The sequence below is a fragment of the Camelus dromedarius genome, chromosome 18, assembly GCF_036321535.1.
Source record: "Camelus dromedarius isolate mCamDro1 chromosome 18, mCamDro1.pat, whole genome shotgun sequence".
Taxonomy (NCBI): domain Eukaryota; kingdom Metazoa; phylum Chordata; class Mammalia; order Artiodactyla; family Camelidae; genus Camelus; species Camelus dromedarius.
Window position 1 is genome coordinate 12,605,012 of NC_087453.1, and position 20,618 is coordinate 12,625,629.

The 20,618-nt window shown below is 40.9% G+C and overlaps 1 protein-coding gene across 3 annotated transcripts in view; it reads right to left on the reverse strand.

Moving 5' to 3' along the window:
• PKIG (cAMP-dependent protein kinase inhibitor gamma) overlaps window positions 1-20,618 on the reverse strand; it is a 61,642-nt gene that overhangs the window by 23,493 nt on the left and 17,531 nt on the right. The window contains exon 1 of one of the 3 annotated variants that reach the window (XM_010977725.3): window positions 711-1,210. The exons of 1 other annotated variant lie outside the window; for it this stretch is intronic. The gene's annotated coding sequence lies outside the window, so the exon portion shown is untranslated. Of the gene's footprint in view, window positions 1-710; window positions 1,211-20,618 lie in introns of those variants that run through there. One more of the 3 variants, XM_064475657.1, reaches the window with a different exon arrangement.

Below are 20,618 nucleotides of genomic sequence, written 5' to 3' on the forward strand. Positions count from 1 at the left end.
TCAGCTCAGTACCCACGGGTCTAGGGGTCCCCTCCCTTCCTCTCTGTAAAGAGTGGCTCCCTCAGTTTAAAATCCTGCAAACAGAACCCAACAAATAAAATGCCCAAGGACTTACATGCTCTGTTTGTTTTCTAGGAATTAACAATACATTTTTAAAAGGAAGCAATAAAAAGATCACAGAGCCAAAGTTAAAGATTTCCATCTTGGAGTTGCCTACTCAGGCACTGGCATCGAGGCACATGTGATGTGCTAGCTTCATGAAACCTAATCATATCTGTATCTAAAATTAAAAAAAAAAATCAGTGTTATATTCACGAGGGGAAGATTATAAGGAATTTTCATTTTCAGAGACATTTCTCCCTGGAATGTTTAAAGGTTTCTGTATCACTTTTATAATTAGAAAAATAAATTAATAAAGGTTTACAAACACCAGTTTCTAAGGGAGGATTTATTTCCTCACCTACATTTGGGAAAAGGAGCTACTTTTAGAGCTCCAGATACTCCGTCAACGTTCTTTGGGTAACAAAGTTCAGACTCTAGCCCTAGGCAGTTTCAGACAAAGCCATAATTTTCAGCAATAATATATCATAATATAAAAATAGACACTTTGTGACCAACAGGCTGGAAAGCAAGCTCTCCAGAGAGCCCTGCCTTTGAGCCTGCTTCTCCCTGGGGGTGGAGGCAGCGGCGGAGAAGAAAGTTCTACTTACAAGACCGGAGAGTTCTTCAAAGTCCAGCGGTCCTCAGCAGAAAGGAAGGTCGCGTTTAAGAAAGCAGGTTTCAAAACGCCTCCCTTCTGAGGGTAAGCAAGATTAGCAGACGGGCCAGCGGGTGCAGGCAGAATCTCTCGTGCCCTCTCTCTCTTCCTGTCTCTCTCCTAAATGAAATGCACTTCGAGGTTTTAGTGGGTGTTTCCCACGTCTCAGGCCAAGTAAGTCCCCATTTGTTGTAACCCAATGCTCAGCCTGATGATGTCAACCACTCAGCTCCTTTGCTCAGTTTCCACCTCTCCGTCCACAGGAGAGATCCATTTCCTCTGGACAATGCGCTGGTGGGGGGGGGGGGGGGGGGGGCTGTAACTGCATCCCAGGCCGTCACGTTTGCCTAACATCCTTCCTTCCATTTTTAACACTGCAGCCTTAGTGACAAAAGGCTTCCTATCCGCCCACTGGGCCAGGGCTCCTGGTCTAAGTCCCTTTGCCTCTTAGTCACTGCTTACTGTGGGCTTATCTAGTTTGTTGTGCTGTGGTCTAATTCATGTCTTTGATATATAAAACACTAGTTGGGGTGGAGAGCAATACCCCAACTCCACCCCACCCCCGTCTCTTTCTTCCTGCACAATTTTCCAAGTTATTTAATTTCTCCCTAAAGTTTCCTAGGTGTACAAATTTGTCCTTCACTTGGGGAGATGCCACGTACCCATGTGAAAGGCTGAGAAAGACTGCTGGTCCGCTGCCTGGGGAACTGGGTTCTGGTCCTGGTCACACTCCTAACAGAATGAATGGCCTCAAGCAAGTCTCCTCTCTCCCTGGACCTCAGTTTCCCATCAATAAAATGAGGGCTTGGTGTCTTCTAAAATTCAGTGACGGAGGAGCTTATCAACAAATTCAACGTAAGGACTTTTCCTACAAGCCAGCTGACTGCACGCCTGAAGGAGGGAGGGGAGAGCCCTGGAGGGGTTGGAGGCCACTGTTCAAGATGCCAGGCTCAGCTCAGGCTCCTTCAACCCCCTTTCTGGTGGAGCTGAACTGTTTCTCTGGGAGAAAACCCCCAAGAATTCACTGAACACATCCTGGGGGACATGGAAAGAGGCAGCATAAACTACTAGATAAGATAAAGCAAGAGAATTTGACTGTCCTAAGGGACTAACACAGAACCGCAGTGGTTACAAGACAAGCATCCATCTCCTGTACTTGTAGAGTGTTTGATAGGGAGGACACCCGAAGCCTTTCTGCTTTTGTGCACAGTGGGAAGCAATGTGACAAGTGCAGTGATTATGAGCATCGACTTGGGAGCCAGAGATGTAGATCTGAATCCTGTGTGACTTAACTTCTCTTAACTTCGTGTTTTTTTTGTTTTTTTAACTGAAAAATAGGATACTAGGACTTCCATTTTAGGACAGTGAGAATTAAATAACACATGTAAGGAAACTCAAAGTATTTGGCACATGAGTGATGTTAGATGGTAGCTCTCACTGTTGTACCTAATCTCCTTTGATTCTCATTTTAGGAGAACTAGGTACCCATGAGCTGCATTATTAATCTCCTTTTCCTGGATAAGAAAATGAAACACAGAGAAGTTAAGTGACATACCCAAGGTCACACAGCTCAAGATGAAAGAGCTGGATTTGGACACTGAGTCTTTTAATTCCGACTCAGGCCAGCAGACATGCCACACAACTGCCAATGCGACTTCTCAAAATGGTTACTCCACTGAGCCTGGCCTTTATTTCTAAAGTGGGATCATCTTCACTTAGGAAACAAGGTAAACTTATTAAAACAAGTGGGGAAGGGGTGGGTGGGAGAGTTTTCCTGGGTTCAGCCAGGCCTGGGATGGGGAAAGGCAGTCAATCTGTTGCCCACAGGAAACACTTCTGGCCACTAGGTAAGAGGGGTGCTTACTTGCTTTCCTATCAAAATCCTGTGTGGCCTGAGCAAGTCTGGGCTTCAATTGCCCCTCCCCTCAAACAGGCAGATCTGATTTGCCTTAAAGCAACATAGGACTTAGAGCTCTGCTGGGAAAGAAGCTATTTGTAGGTGGGGGGTAAGGCTGTGGCAGTTTGTGACTTAACAAGAATTTTAATTAGTTCTCAGAAAACTCTGAAGTTAACCAGAAAAGGTCAAAGCAAACAGGCCATGTCTAGGAGGGAGTTTGCCATTCTGAAGGCTCTCCCACAGCTGGTGTGGGACTGTAGTGGATAGAAAGAACACTGGCCTGGTCACCCATGGAGAGCAGCAGTCAACAGCCTGAAAGACCTGTTCCTTCCTGTCCCTAGATCTTCTACCTGCACAGGACCCTGGGCAAGGTAACAACTTTGTGCCTTGGTTTCCCAACGCAAAATGTGAATAATACACCATTCACCCTTCAAGGTTCGTGTGTGGATTAAGTGCCTGCCACACACTGCAAGTTAAAAAATACTTGCAAAAATCAGCTGTGACATCTTAAGACATTATTTTCTAATTCTGACTCAGTGTCATCACCCTGTGTCCTCAGGATGATGTGACAGTGAATGAATAAGGTTAAGAATGTCGGGAAGCTGGAAGGGCCTGTGTTTCTCTAGAGCGTCAGGGTGAGTAAGGAACAAAGTCTCTGAGCTGTCAGGCGCCTGGGGGCGGGGCGCTGTCTGGCTGAGCCTTTATTCCTGAAGTCCCAGTGGGTGTCAGGAAACAAAGCCCGGCTCTTGACAGGTCAGTTACTGACATCACCCTCAGTGCTCTGAAGCCAGTTTTGTTACTTACACAAAACTACTAGGAAGGAGCCCATTCATAAAAACAAAGGTAGCTGTTCCTTCCACAATGGCGTAGTTTGCAACACTTGCCCTGCAGACTAACTGTCCAATTGTGACAGAAGCCACGAAGAGGGACCGTGACATCAGCACACTCATTCTTTCCCCGCACTGACCGTGGGAGATGGTACACTGTGGACAGGGCCACGCTCGGTGCTGTAAACACCGCTGTGCGTCATCCTCACATGGACAGGCTACAGGATGTGTCACTCGTGTCCTCCTTCGCTTGTGGAAGGCGATGCAGGCAGAGGCTGACGGGCCTGCTCAAAGGGTTCCCGGAGTAAAGGACGGAGCCTGTGCTCCAAGGCCGGGCTGTCTGGGGCCAGGCCTGTCCTCTTAGGTCCCTGACTCTACTGCCTTTGAAATGTTTCCCTGCAGGAAACCTGTCAGTTCCTCACAGCCAGCACAACCGTAGCACAGGGCTGGGCGGAAGGGCTCAGACAGCCCCTTTGCCACAAAGCTGCCTTTAATTTCCACCCTCTCATCCCCAGGCTGGAAGGGGGCCCTCCCTCTGAATGTCCTTAGTACTTTATCTATTTCTCTCTTAAGAAACTTATCCTTTTCTCCTTTGAGGCATATTTATTTCTGGGCTGATCTTATTCTGCTGCTAGAATTTGAGCTTCTTAAGGAAAAGATCTGGGTCTAATTCATAAGCATTTTGTATATATTATGAGATATTCATTAAAATAAGGAAATCCATAAATAACAAAAACTTGTACTGAATTTTTATCATATACCAGATAATATTCTAACTGCTCTACATAAACTACCTCATTTAATCTCAACAAGGATCCTATGAGGTAGGTATATTTATTATCCCTGCTTGACATAAGAGGAAATTGCAGAAACAGATCAACTGAGTAACTTGTTCAGCTGGTAAGTAACAGACATCTGTTGAAAGGAGTGTATGAATGAATAAATTCTGGCCACCATTACCCAACTTTTAGTCCGAATACCTGCTGTAAAATGCAATTAACTTTTCACCCTATCAAAGGCGGGTTTCAGCTGTCACGCTATTTCAAACTCACTTATTCCCTATGTCACACAGCTGGAAGCTCCCCATTTTTCCTAGCCATAACTAACTGAGAAACATATGGACTGAGACTTAATCCAAAGCAGATTTTTTCTTTCCAATTAGAATCATATTTGCTTATTGTAAAAAATAGGAACATAGAAAAGAGCAGGAAAAAAGGAAGGGAAGTCATCCATCTCTTACCACCAGAAACAAACCATTAACCAACTGGGGTGTGGAGAGAATCAACCTTACAAAGGATGACAAAGAAATGTTTGATGTATTTTTTTGGTTTTGGAGTACACCTGGTGTTTTCTCTAAAGAGTCTGATGTTCTGAGGCTCCACCCCCTGGACTGCTGCCGATGGGGTATGCGCTGTGCCCGCTGGAGAGCTGGCAGGGGAAGGGAAACCTGATCCCATTGAGTGTGCACCTGGGAAGAGGGGAGGCTCTCAGGATACTGCTCAGCCCCTCCCTTTCCCAGCCTTCTTTACACCTGATATCCAACAGCAACAGACAGGTCTTAGATTGGGGCAGTAATGGGAAAGACAGATCTCTTCTCTTCAGTTAATTTTAAATAATCTTAGATTTGATTTTTACAGCTGAAAAGAGCATGTGGTCTCATTTTTGAGATGAGAAATGCCCAGCCCCAGAAGGCAGGGGATTCCCTGAAGCTGCACAGCCTGGTGCTCTAGCAGTAGGAAGACCTGGTTTAAGGCTCTCTTGACACTGCACTTTGAAATACAAATCTAACTGGCTCCTCCCTCTTGGTTTGGTTAACTCCTACTGGGCCAGCAGATGGCCATAATAAGGTCTTCCTTGTGGAGGCCTTCCCGGAGCTAAGTTAGCTCCCCCAGGTGTAGGCGTCCAAGGCACCCTCTGTCTCTCCTCTCATGACCCCTAACATATGTTATTGTAAGTACATGTTATACATACCATAGGCTCTGTGAGATCAACATCATGTCTCCCTTGTTCACTGGTACAAAGCAGGAAATTCAACAAATATTTTCTAAACACACACATACCCTAGACAGTCCAGGCTTGAGGTAAAGTAATTTTTGCTTTAAAAAAGTATCATGTCTTCTAAACTACAAATCAGGCTTTCCCCCTTGGCGAGGTAAGATCATTAGAGAACAAGAACATTGGATTTCACTCCGAATAATTTCTAAAAATGTTCAGAGTAGCATGACGACAGACAGCAGGTGAAGTCCAGAGCACAGGGACAGGAAAGCACCAGTGGAAATGTGGAAGCCCAGGGAGGCTCTGAGCCAGGAGACGGCAAGCATCAAGAGGATCTAGGAAGAGGGCTGAAATTAGGGGACCCACCGAACATCCTGTGCCCATCAGCTGCCCACCCCATGCCTACAGCACATGGGGGGTCGGGAACCTCTGCAGGACCCCAGGCAGACAGGAGAGGGGTCTTTGAACAAATTGATGAGTAGGGTGAGCTAGGGCTTCTAGTAAGAGAACGGGCATCCTTATTTTAACCTTTGAAGGACCCTTTGTCTAACTGCTGCTCAGGTGCCCTAAAGCAAAGCACACCCTTCAGCATGCTACAGAGAGCTTCCAGCAACTTCCTAGGCAGGGGTGAGGTCTGTGGGGCAAAAAGACAACCAATTCCAGAAGAAATCAAAGCCTGGCTCCTAAAAGGAAGCTTTTATTATTAATTACAAATGTCAAAAAAAAAAAAAAACAGTATCACATGGTGTCTGAGGAAAACCAACAGCACGACAGGGATTCAAATAAAGAGAAAATGGGCTCAAACATGGGAAAAAAGACTCAGACAAATGAAAAGCTTTAAAGAAAAATTCTTAATGTCTTCTAAAAGATTCTGATGATACTGTGTCCATAAGACATAAAATAAGCTGACAAACCTGGGCTCTTAGAAATTAACATTATGAATGCTGAAATCAACAATTCAGGAGAAGGACTGGAAAATAAGAAAAGGAAATCTTTCTAAATATAGGAAAAAAATATTCACAGGATAAAAAACGATCTTGATATAAAACAACAATCCAGGAAGTTCAATGTCAGATTAAATAGAAATTCCAGAAAAAAAAAAACCAAAATAGAAAGGAAAGTACAATAGGAAGTTATCTAAGATATGATGGGAGAAATTTTCCAGAGCCAAAGAAAGACTACCTCTTCAAACTGAAAAGCTTAAAATGCTGGGAGGCGGAAAAGAGACCACACCTAGGTATGGTGTCTTGACTTTTCAGAATTCAAAAGAAAAAATGCTACAAGTTTCTAGAGAGACAAACAGATTATTTCAAAAGAAAAGAATCAGACTGGTATCAGACTTCTTGCCAGAAAGGCTGGGTGCCTGAAAACAAAGGAGCAATGCTTTCCAAGGGAAAAGTTCTGAAAGAAAATGGTTTGGGACCTAGAATTTATACTCAGTCTAGACAAAATAAAGACATATTTAGACTTGCAAAGACTTAGAACAATTTATCGCTCATGTACTGTTTTCTCAGTAAACTTCTGGAGAAGAAATTCACCTAAATGAGGATTTAACCTAAAAAGTAAGGTTTTGAAAAACAAGGATGTAACAAGAGAGGAGAAAGGAACGTCAAAGATGATGATGAAGGTGATGGTGATGATGGTGGCATCTCCAGGACCTCGGCTGACTCTTATAGAGCGTCAGTCTGATTGGAGCAGGAGGGTGGGAGCTCCAGGAACAGAAATGACGGGACTTCTTGTCAGGTCTGCTGAAAACTGAACTGAAAGTCTATAGGAAAGCGTGGAAAGACTTAGCAAGATGGAACAAGGAAAACTGAACATATTAAAGCAAAAGCTATAATATGCTTCCCAGGAAAACAGACAGAAAGGAAAAATAATGAGAATGTTACCGGCTCAGCGGTAAACAATATTTATGATGCCATAACACTTAATACGGATTTAACCAAAAAACTGTACTGTTGAGGGAAAATGGTAAGGGAGAAAAGAGTGTGAGCAGAACTGTGATGTTTGTAAAAAAGCTAAGGCTTCCTGTGCCATCCTAGGAGGTCAATAGGCAACGTCCAAAACTTACAAATGAAGAAAGAGCAGTATGTTTGTGTGTGGTCCTTGTTTGGATCTGAGGAAAATAAATATTTTAAGTTAACATCAGATCTTTGCCAGTAAAAGGGATTATTACTTATTTTATTGTGTAATAATGCTAGTGTTAAAAAAAAAAGGTAGTCCTTATTTTCTGAGATACATACTGATGTAGCTATTGATGAAATGTTGTCTAGAATTTCCTTCAGAATTATCCAGGAGCAGGGGGAAAATGGATGAAGCGTGACTGGTCATGATGCTTGATGCTGGGGAGCGGTGGCACATGATGATTCATTAGGCTACTCTCTTGGGCACTGGATGTTTGAAAATTCCCATAATTTTTAAAGGGAGATAGCTGTATAGGCACATTATTTAGCTATGTGGAGATACGTACTAGAACAAACAGCTAATGGATCAAAAGCATGTGCTCTTAGCAGGACAGGAGGGAAGAAAAAGAAGGGGTGGGGCAGGGGCCAGCTGTTTTCTAGTGTAAATTTAGAATGATATTTGACCTTAAAAAGAACAAAGCAAACCTATGTGCATGTGCCACTTTGACAAGAATAAAATTAATGTAAAAAAGAAATAGAGGTAATATTATTTAGAGAAACGGGGTGACCACCAGAAGAGCTAAAAGCAGAAAAACTGAAACGATTACCTCAGGTGAGGGGGTAAGGAGGAGAATGAGGCCCCTCCAGGCTGGTAGATTTTTTTTTTTAATGATGTTCATGATCACTTTTACATTTTAAAATTTTATCTATTTTTATCATTGCCATGAGCTTTTAGCAGGGCCTTTCAGTAATAGCGACATCTACAAACTCAATCTGTTCCTCCAGGTAAAGAATCCTAAATCACCCACAGTATCTCCACATGAAACGTAACAATAACTATGATTGCTATTTAACTATTATCTAGCATTTGTCAGAGCTTTACATACATTATTTATAATCTTCACAACACTCCTGCAAGGTGGGTACTGATAATCCCATTTTACAGATAAGAAGACTGAGGTGGGGAGACACTAGCCATTTGCTTGAGGTCACAGAGGAGAAGGCCAGGCTTGGGAGACCCCTTAAACTTTCCCACCTCTCCTTTACAGTCAGTCCACTGGCTCGGCACAGTCCAGGAAGTACCGTTACCTCCATTTTCTCATCAACTCCACGAAACAGGAGCGATGGGATTATCCTCACTTGACAGATGAAGAAACTAAAGCAAAGAAAAGTTGGCTAACTTCCCAAGAATCCAGGTTTCCTAATCCTAACCCAGTACTTTCTATCATCCCTGTCCTCTCAACAACAAAATGTCACGTTCCCCACAACCTCCTCATGGGCATTTGACGTAAGAGTCACTGTAGATGAGTGAGGCTGAAGCAGGAATTGTATGAGAGAGAGACTTATTTTTTCCAAAGGAAATATAGTAATAAACCGTGGAATGTCCTCAGTTGCTCTGCTGGCAGCGTTTTGCTTGAGTCCTCAAGCAGGCTTCTGAAATGTCAGCAGCCAGCCTGCCTGCATCCGCACAGGCCCCGCCTGCAGCAGCTCCGACCACCCTGCCACTCTTCTTGGCTCCAACAGAAAGGAATGAATAGTGTGTGCTTCTGCCCTGAAAAGAGTGTGTCTGTGTCTCCTAAATCCACTTCAGTCCGCAGCCAGGTGGCCCCAGGGCTTTGGAGAGCTGCCGGGAAACCCAGCTCTGTGCTTCTCTAGAGCACAGGCCCATCTGTGAGCCTGTACAACAAACCTGGCTGGGTGGGAGCTGAAGGTGGGAACTGAAGGGCCTGAGGACCTGGCCCCCGGCCATCTCCCGCCCTGGGCACCTGCGGAGCCCATGACGGCGGCGGCCTAAGAACAGGGCACACGTGTGTGGGTGAGATGCTGTTCTGGCATGGGAACAATGGCCAAGCGGCAGCTGGGGGGAAGAAGCTGTTTACTTGAGTTCAAACTATTTATAGCACCAGCAATCTGCACATATTTGGATGACAAATCTCTGGGCTTCAAGTGAGCGGTGCTTTGCTCCTGGACAATTTTACCAAACACATTCCCTCCCCACGCCACCCCCAGACACCCTCGTTAACACATGTTGCCCTCGGGATGTTTTATTTAAGGTTGCTGAGTTAAAAAAGATTATAAAAAGAAATCACATTTTAAGAACAAGTGACTTTTCCTCCATTTGTCTATGAATTTAAGCTCCATAGTATTATTTTCTTAAGGCTTGAATCAGACATTAAATTCTAATACATGTGCGTGCAATAAAAATATACAACTGAAATAAAAATAGTACCTGAATAAGGTCTGTAATTTAACATGTGTTATATCACTGTAATGATGCTGGGCCAAGCTCAAGACCTACAAAGAGAAGGTGTCTTATGACACAGTTTACGTAGGATGATAAAGGGCTTTACAGAATGGATCCACAAACAATATGTAATCCATACACGCATGCCAAACAAACAAAAGACATCTTATTACCCACCGATTCTGGGGCAGAAGCAGTTGGGTCCAGAGCTCAGCAAGACCCCCTTCCCCCTACTGCATGCCATAGAGGGGAGGGGTCTGACCGTAACAAAAAGATGTGCAGAGCCTGTGAGTTTTAACTCACAGAAGGTATTAAACCCTTGCCAACAAATTCGTTTGGAAAAACCAGCTTATCTTTAAAAGCTGCCTTGTTTTTATAGTAAAAGCACTGCAGATCAGCCATCTCCCCTGAGCCAGGCACTGCCTAATTCCAAAGGGGAAAAGTGGTTGTTACCAACAAGCATATTGGCTAAAAGGTTGGCAGCTTCCAGTCCTATCACACAATGCAGGCAGGAACTGGCACTCAGCAAAAGGGCAGCACATGAGAAGAAAGGTTCATAGTATAAGGGTGATGCTGGACAATTAATTTAGGGGGAGGGAGCACAAGGGATTCTTCAAAGAGACTCACTTATTTCTTATCTTTTCTCCCTGCCTAAGAAGCTTTTTAGAAGACAAACAGAAAGGTCTCCAAGATCATCTTTCCATTAACTCCACTTGCTAAAATCAGGAGAAAACCACTGGTTGAGGCTGAAGGAAAGAAACATGCCTAGACACAGAGGAACTATAAATCATTTTAGAATTGTTTTGCAGGTCAATTTGTCAATATTTGGTCAATATATGACCCAAAATTTTAATGCATGTAATTTTGATCCCTCAATTCTACTCCTGGGAATTTAAAGAGAATCCTCCTCATTCAGACCTTATCTAAAATATCACCTCTTAAGGACTTCCCCAACTGACCCAACCTATCTACCTAGAATATCATTTTCTTTTTAACTGTCTGCACAGCACTGCTATTTTTCTTGTTCATTAATTTGTTTACTGCCAGTCTTTCACGGCTTCCTCCCCAACATCCACATTAAAATGCCAGCTTTGTAAGAGCAGGGACTGGTCTGTCTAACACACTGCTCTTCCTCTGTGTGGATACAAGCCAGGGTTATTCCACACATCATCTCATTTAATCCTCAGCCCTATGAGCTTTCTGTTTTCATTCCCATTTAACATAGGGGCAAACTAAGGCACAAGTCCAGTAAGTGGCCAGCAAGTAGCAGTGAGAACGTGAACACTGGTGTGTATGACAGCAAAGCCCATGCTCTTAACTACCGCGCTCCAAGGGAACCAAAGTTTCAATGTGCAAAATTTTTGATCAAGTAATTCTACTTTTGGAAATTTATCACATGGAGATAATCAGACAAGGACACATAGATAGATCTTTATTTATTACAGCTATGGGAACAAATATTAGAAATATGTTTAGGTAAGTTGCCAGTAAGCTGTAAGCCTCAAGTTTACTTTTTGGTAAACAGGAGCTCCATCTCAGAGACACTGTGAGGATTTAATGAGACAATGCACAGTACCTGGCTTGTAATCACTGTTTCACTGTTGTTATTAAATGCCTTTAACTCCCTAAAAAGATATACAATATACCAAATTATTAATAGAGGCTATCTCTGGACAGCAGGATTACAGGTTTCATTAACTAAATGATATACTTTCATGTTACTCAAATTTTTATAAAATGTATATTAGTGTTATAATCATCAAAAATAAGTATATTACTATTTTTTTTAAAAGGTGGGGAAAATAAATTTGGAGGAACTTAAACAGAAGAAGAAATTCAGATTATGGGACAGAGGGAAACCAGTTTAGTAGATCTCAAAATAAAAACGTTCCTCCTCTTTTGTTCTTCATAAGAACAGGATCTTCAATGTGCTTACAGGTCCTATCCCACTGCCAGGGCCCACATTCACAGCGAAGTGAAAGTGATTCTTAATAAGGATATAGACCTACAGAATTTGTTTATTAAGATAAGATTAAGATAATTTGAGATGTTGAAACATATATACAAAAAGGAAGAAAAGTCTTCATAACGACATCTGCTTTCTAAAGAGAAAGGCGCCTGTGAAATGGAAGGTCCTAATGGCTGCTGATTATCTTTTTGGGTTCAGCCATGCAAAAAAATAACAGAAATAAAAGCTGAAAGTTACCAACTAGCTCTGCACAGAACAAAAGAAGAAAAAAATCAGTTTAATGATGACAGAAGTTAAGTATCTGGCTTTAAAGTGCCCTATGAAAGATTTCTTTTTAATGATAATACTCAGTGTTGTGGAGATATGGGAAAATGTAGGTAAGGACGGAAAATGGCATAATATTCCTATCAGGCAATTTGACAACACATACTGAAATCCTTAAAACTGTACACGCACAGCATCGGAGGATGGGGTTGACAGGGGAAACACATGAAAACGCTCTATACTTTCTGCTCAATTTTGCTTGAACCTAAAACTGGTCTAAAAAAATAAAGTTTATTACTTAAAAAAAAATACATAACCTTTGACCCACTCATCTCACTTCTAAGAATTTATCTTAGAGAAGGCATGATGGATGTGTGCAGACTTGTCTCAAGGTTGTTTACTTCAGTACTGCTGGGAATAGTGAAAAACTGAAAAAAATCCTAAAAGCCCACAATTAGGGAATGGCTAAATAAACTATGGTACACCTATAGAATGGAACATTATGCAGTTGTTAGTGATGCTACAGAAGAATCTCTAATGACATGAAAAGGGGAGGGAGGATGTAGCTCAGCAGCAGAGTGTGTGTCTAGCATGCACAAGGTCCTGGGTTCAATTCCCAGTGCCTCCATCAAAAATAAATACCTAATTACCTCACCTCCAAAAAACATTAAAATAAAAAAACATTCCAATGAGTTCTAATGACATGAAAAGAGCCTCAAATGAATGTTAAGGTGTATGTAGTAGAGGCTGTGTTTGTAAAAGGGGAAACAGTGTTTTGCATGAAAATGGTGAAACTATTAGTAAGTAACACTGCAGATAATTTTTATTTTCTTCTTTCAGTTTATTGGCATTTTAAATTTTTCCTGCAAAGCATTATTTTTATAATAACAATATAGTATTATTTCTATAAAAAGAAAAATATGAAAAGTTATTTTTAAGCTCCTTTGGACAATACATATCAACTGCTACCAATACATACACACCCTAACTTATAAGTGAGAGAGACATTGATCTCAGTTATTTATAGTAGTGAAAAAATGGAAAACAGTCAAAATATCAAACACACTGGCCACTGCAAATAATGGAGAGAGACAGGAGCCACATGCTGGAGGGCCCTGCTCCCGCCCTCTGCTCCCCTGGCTGGTCCCAGCAGGTGGGCTGGAGGCCTGGGCCTGGTAGAGGAGCCGTTTCCACATATGGAGGATGCACAAAAAACACAAGCCGGACCAAGGCCTGTATGAGGAGAAGGGAGAGAAGCACTGACGCTGTACCTGAAGGTGGGAAGAAAGTCTCCAAGCTCTGTCCAGGTGCCTCGGCCTGGATCCAGGCCACCAGATGACAGTATGATCGTGACAAGCATAAGGATGGAGAAAGGAAAAGGAGAAAGAATGGAGGCAAGGTAGTCCTGGGAAAAGAAAAGAAAACAGGCAAAGAAAAAGGAGTTTTAGAAAGTGAGATGGAGATGACACAGCATGAGGCAGGACCTGTAAGACAGAAGTGCCCTGAGCTCCTCAGCCAGAGCCCTGCTCCAGAAGCTTTGGTGAGACAGAATCACAGAAAGGACCCCAGAGCTTTCTTCGCATTTCCCATGACTGATAGTATTGCTCCTGGCAGCTCGATGACATATACATCCAGTGGATTTTAGTGCAATGAAAGATTAGATCAAGGACACGAGTATCAGTCCTTAGAACTAAAGGTAACTTCAAACTAACGTGCGCCAATGCCAAGATTTATAACAGAGACTGTTTATTAAAGAGCTGCAAAGAAGCTATCATGTTCACAGATGAAAATTCTTAGCCAGGAAAAAATTCCAGGCCTGAAGCAGTGCAGTCTTTAAGAGAGTGCAGACTTGCAAAAGATCAAAAGGACTCCGCCCCGCCCCTGCCCGGGGAGGACAAAAGCTGTTGGCAGAGAGATAAGAAGACTCTGTAGATACTTATGTTGAAGTTTTTAAAAATCCCAATAAGGAAAACAAAAAGAAAGATGATACACTTGAAGATAAATTTATTGCCTTTAAATTAGAAAGAGAATAAAAGCAGACTGGCTGCTTCTGTGAGAGGAACTAGAGGAAGCTGACCAAAAAGCTCGTTAATAGTCATTTTGAATTAGAAATGAAATTCAGATGGGATAGTAAGATGGGGGCTTTTCATCGTGTGGATCCCAGGCTACTGCCTTGTAAGATGGCGAATAAGACCAGAAGACTTCAGTGTGGACTGAATATAGTACATATGGTCAAAGGAGAACAAAGTTCATGGTCCGTACAATTCTTCTGCACCCAACTATTAACTCCATGTTTGCAAATATCAGCAAGAATGAGTCTGATTTAACGGACTTAAGATACAGGAAAGATTGATCTTCCAAGTACTCTTCAGCATCCATTAGTTTCTGGCCACATCCCAAGATTATCCCCATGTTATGGCAGAGAGTTTCCTGGACTTCTAACAATAGAATCTTCCATGAGCTGAAGACACTGTTGTCTGAAGCTGAGGACTAGAAGGAACACGTAACAGAGCAAAGGGTAAAAATAAAATAAGACATATTTAAATTACAGAAATAGAGTCAACAGTTTCTTTGGACTCCAGCTATCAAGACAGGCTTGCAACACTGAATGCATAAATAAACGCTAGCACCCAGTTAAGGTTTTTGACGAAAGGGGCTAATGTCCCAAAGGAACCTTGATGAGGTCATCATGTTACTTAGGGAGCTTCAAGAGGCCCAGGATGTCTGAGCACTGACGGCCCATCTCCGTCTTTTAGGAGCCCCTTGCACATAAAATATATTCTTGAACAAGTAACCAATAATCTTAAAGAACTCGCACAGCAAGCAACTCCTGCGGCAACTACTGGACTCTGATGTCGTGCAAAAGCAGCCACAATGTGCAGACAAATGAACACGGCTGTGTTACGATAAAACTTTACTTATCAAAACAAATGGCAGGCCAGATTTGACCTGCAGGCCATAGTTTGCCAATTCCTCATTAGAGGATGGGATGCTGGCAGTCAGTGGCATGCAATGTTGAAAGAGTCTTAAAAATAATCACCTATGGTCATCGCAAGTGAAGTCCATACTGAAGGCAAAGCTATTTCAAACTCAGTCACCGCTGCTATTGACCAATGAAAGGCACGAGGGATACAAAGATCATGAACTGGGCTAAGTGCATCAAACTGCACCAAGGACCTTAAAGAAAATGATCAACTCATGTTATAGGGCTGTTCTGAGGGCACAGTTTCTGATGTCCAGCATCTAATGCCACTTGTACTGAAGAAGTGAGTCAAGGCAGCAGTGGTGTTTTCTCTAAAACAGTCCTCCTTAGTGTGGTTGGGCACTTATATAGAAACACTGTCCCTTACTGCTTTATTTCCATCTGTGTAACATTCAACATATCAACTTCCTGGAGACTGTAAGCTACTTCTGCTTAAACCAGCTAGATTGGATTCTGTGGTTTGCTAGTAAAAATCCTGACTGATACATGCCCCCAGTAAGCTGCTCTACTGTAGTTCCCAGCATAGTACATTACAATTACTTGTTATATTTCTGTCTCCCTTAGTAGATAGAAGATGTATTTTACTCAACTCTGTAGCCCCAGTACCCAACACAATGCCTGATGAACAGAAGGCACCTACTAAATGAATATAGATGAAGAGAGACATCAGAAAAAACACAAACACATGAAAACTATTGCTTTAGTTAGAGTGGAGAGGTAAGTCATTTTTAAATAATGTTTTAATGTATTTTCTTAAGTGCCTAGGTCAAAGTTAGTATCATTCATTCAAGACCACAGGGCATAGTAATATTCATAGTAGGGACTAAAAGTCTTAATGATGGGAAATGATTGCCAATTCTCTTTATTTCCATTGGTAAGTCTGAAGTGAGTTTCAAAGGTTTGAAAGGTTTGTACATTTATGACCAGAACAATGACAGAAATGTGAAATCATGCTCAGGGAGATGGGCTTCCTCCTGTGCTCACAACCTGTCTGATAATATAATAAGTGGATGGACAATTAAAGAAGGTTAAGGAAAGATCACTGGATGAGATGGACTTGGGATCAGGCAAACAAAATCAGAAAAGAGAGCCCTCTGAAACTGATGATCATAAAAATAATGGCTGGAATTCACTGTAACTCCTGCCATATCACAATTCAGAGAGTGCTTATAAATGACATGAAGCTGCATCCTTTCATAACATCAGAAAACAGCCACTTTAAAATGGTACAAAAACGAGATCAAAATCATAAGATGTCGTGAGGCCTATGGTACTGCAGTAATAGAAAGTTTTGAGAAATGAAAAGAAACATTGAAAAAGGACTCATTTTAAAACAGACGATTTTCCCCACCTGCTGTGGGGAAGAGGGAGCTCTGACTTCAAATACCTCAAATGATGATCAAGACTCTCTTACCACATCCCCTCTCCCCCATAGTCAAAATTAATCTCCCCATCTGTCTGAGAAAGGTGAGGTTTAAGCAGAGTCTTATATCTCACACCAAAAATAGTCCTGGTGGATCTACAGATTTAAATACAAAAATATCAAACCATGTAAGTACTAGAAAAATACACAGCATAGCATTTTATAACCTCACAATGGGGGAGGTCTTTGCAAGTAAAAAACCCAGTAGTCATTAAAGAAAAAACTGGTAAGTTTGACAATGTATATGAATAAAAATAATCTGCATGGCAAAAAAACATGATCAGCAAAAAAAAAAAAAGTCAAACCAGGAAAAGCTGTATTTCATATCATGAATAGCCTGTTTCCTTAACCTATAAAGAGGTTAACTCAGAAATTGATAAGACAAAGACCAACAACCCAAGGAGAAAAGAAGCTCAGAATATAAACAGAGAATTTACAGAAAAGGAAATACATTTGGCTCTGAATATATGAAAAACTCAACCTTACTGTATTTTTCATCTACCATTGGAGAATATTAGAAAGTCTGACAACACACTTTGATGTCAGAAAACAGGAATTCTCATCCACTGCTGATGCAGTCATGCATTGGTGGAACATCATTTGGCAAGCAATATTAAAAAATGCACAGATCTGCCTCGGCAAATTCACTTTTAGGAATCTATCATAAAGCACAGTTTTACAAGGGTGAAATATGTATTCATTGTGGCAAGACAAGAAATCATCTAAATAGCCATCAATAAGGGATAGGTTAAATAAATCAAGGTACTTCCAAGCAACAGAAGCCTATGCAGCCATTACAATTTAGATAGACAATGATAGCTATATAGTGACACAAAAGCATTTCCAAAATGTATATGTTTTTAAAAGCCTGATGTGGAATAATATGAACAACATACTGTTAAATTTGTAATAAGGAAAGAAAAAAATATAGTTACTTTTATGTTCATCAAATAGCTCTAGAAAGATACATGAGAAACTGAAAACAGTGGTAGGTGTCTCCAGGCTAGCTGAAGAGTAAGAATAAATGGAAGGTTTTTCTTTTTTCTTTTGTAGATATAGGATCCAATCAAAACCACACTTTGAAATTGATTGTTTTATTTCTGAAATTTCTTCTGCTCTAGAATAGTACCCCCATCTCTTGTAAAGAACTGGTATCTTTACAGTAGTGAGTTTTCTAATATTTGCAACATGACCTATCCCTACTTTTATTTGGATGTTCTTTAATATCTTTCAACAGTTTTATGATTTTCTCCATAGGAACCTGCTACTTTTGATGTTGTTATAGAGATTATCTTCTAAAATTTAATTTTCTATTTGTAGTTGGTGTGTAGAAATATAATTGACTTGGTGTTCAACTTGAAAAAAATAACTTTAGTGATGTATATACAGAAGTCTTTTGCAATTCCTATATAAACAATCATGTCATGTGTAAACAGTAAGCTACTAATTCTTCTTTTTCAATATTTAAAACATTTCATTTTTCTTGTCTCATTGCAATTGCTAGAACTTCCCCCCCAAAATGGAACAGACATGATGAAAATGGACAGCTCTGATTCCTGATCTCAAAGTGGAAATTTCTTCAAAGTGACAATTTAACATTAAGTGTGATGTTTCCTGTACATGTTTTATAGCTACTTCTTCACCAAATTAAGAAAGCTCCCTTCTATTCCTAGGTGGCTAAAAGTTGTTGTTTTAATCAGGAATGGATGCTGAATTTTGTCATACAATCATAATTTTTCTCTTGTAGTCTGTTAGTAGGGGGAGGGTATAGCTCAGTGGCAGAGTGCGTGCTTAGCATGCATGAGGTCCTGGGTTCAATCTCCAGTACCTCCATTAAAATAAGAGAGGCTTATTGAGCCTGCTACTTCAAGGTCCTGTCTTGGTCCTGACCCATTTCCCAGATTTTGTCCTACATCCCTCCAGTGCATCCCGTGCTTCTGTTACTCAAAGCAGAAAGGTTTGTAACTAATACAGCTATGAAGTCGTTTAAAAGAATTAAATGGATATGCACAAGATGATCTCATTTATACAATTTTAAAGCAACCAATAAATCTAATATTTCTGCTCAGATATGCAGAATTTCTGAAAAAATAATCCTGGAAATTTTTATAATGGTTACTTCTATGAAATGAGAATGGGGACTTGGGGGAAGAACTCTTACTTATACCATTCAGTACTTTTTAAAAATTATTTTTATTTTTATAAAGTTTATTTTAAAAAGGAAAACAAAAGCCAGATGAGATGGGCTGTTCTGAAGCTGAGATACACTGAAATCTCTAAGTGCTTATTCTTAATGAGGGCTGTTCAAAGACAAAGCCCATTATCATTCTTTAGGTGATATGTGAAAAGAAATCACTGAAATACTTTAAATGGCAGAATGACATGTGCAAAGTAGGATTTGGATATAACTTTGGCAGAAGGAGCCCTACCAGGAGGATGGACTGAGTAAAGAGAGGCTGGAAAAAAGGCAGACTAATTACATTTGAAGAAATATGAACTTGGACTGGAGAGTTGGCAGTAGGAAAGGAATAGAAGGGACTATTGCAAAAGACAAGATTATCTTATATCTCACACAATTATTTATTACTCAAATACTTACTGAATGTCTACTATGGAGTGCCAGCCATAGGGTAAATGGTATCTGAACTTTACCACAACGAACCAACCGAACAAATGATATGGTCTACTTAAGTCTCAGTTTTCTTATTTATAAAGTGGAAAGAATAAAACACCCAATTCATAGGATTGTTATAAGGATTAAAGGAAACTATATATAAAACATGCTAAATCTTCCATAAATGTTAACTACTACTACTACTACTATTATTATTACTGCTACTTCAGTGATGAGGATGACAATTTAAATAGCAAAAGTAATACCCAAGTAGCCAATCTTTCAGAAACATATCTACATTATAGAATGGGGTGTTACATATTCATTCTGCTGCATTAAAAATACTGTGGTCATTTAAAGACTGAAAGTTTTATTCCTAATGACTTGTGGCTTAATAAATTGCAGAAAGCCAATCAACTGTGAAAAAACAGAGAAGTTCCTAGCCCCTTTGTTATGCAAAGGCTCCCTCCCAAGTTCTCTCCCAGACATGGAAAAGTCTTGGGAATCCAAAGGAGCACCAAGTGTCATATTTCCACTGTATACTCCAACCCAGTTCTTTAAGACCAAAGTATAAAGGTATAGTTTCTTTTAAATATTTACTGTTCAGGAAAGTATAATTATGGTTAATTTTAACTTTTGGTTGTCACATATAAAGTATTTATCAACTGAACTTGTAAACTTGGAAATTCAGCTAAATAAGGACAAAAAAATAAAAAGATAATTTTAGGCGATAAATGTTTTAGTTGTTAACAGTAACCAATCAGCAATAAACCTTTTAAGTGGAGGAGGTCTCTAAAATTCTTTCCAAATCCTGAGTTCTATGAGTTGGATTTCACATGCAAAAAGTATTTTCTTGTTAAATACACACACACACACAGACACACACACACACACACATATATTATAAAACATAAGCAAAATGGCAGAAAAGGAGTGTTCTTTTGTCTTCTCTCTAAAAAAACACCAATTTTGATAATCTCTATAGGCAAGAATACTTCCGTGGAAAGCCAGGAGTCCAACAAAGAATTTTCAGCATACAGTTGGAGCAAAAACAAAATCTGAGACTGGACTCATTGAAGAAGGTAAGAAGAGTTTCACTTTATCCCAGTCACCCCTCCCACCAGGTGGCACAGCTCAGAGCCAGGAAAGACCTTCTTAGCCCAAGATTTCTCCCAAGGGGAAAACTGAGAGCATATGAGTGAGAGCCTGACTGCCTTTAGTCATGTAGGTCACTGTCAAGAGGTCCACTTCTTTCTCACCCCATCCAGAATACAGAGGTATTCTGCATGACTAGGGGGTAGAGAGGGACTAGGGGAACAGCAGCCAGGGCTCTTGGAGGGCATCAAAGGGACACAGGTCCTACTATAGCCCCTTCATGGGCTCCATCAGGAAGCCCACACACAATCTACCAAGATTGCCTTGCAGGAACATCCCCCCAGTTTGCTCCCACAATGCTCCATGTGCCTCACCCACACACCCACATTCCATAGCTGACTCCTTGTGTGCACCCTGAGGGCAGTG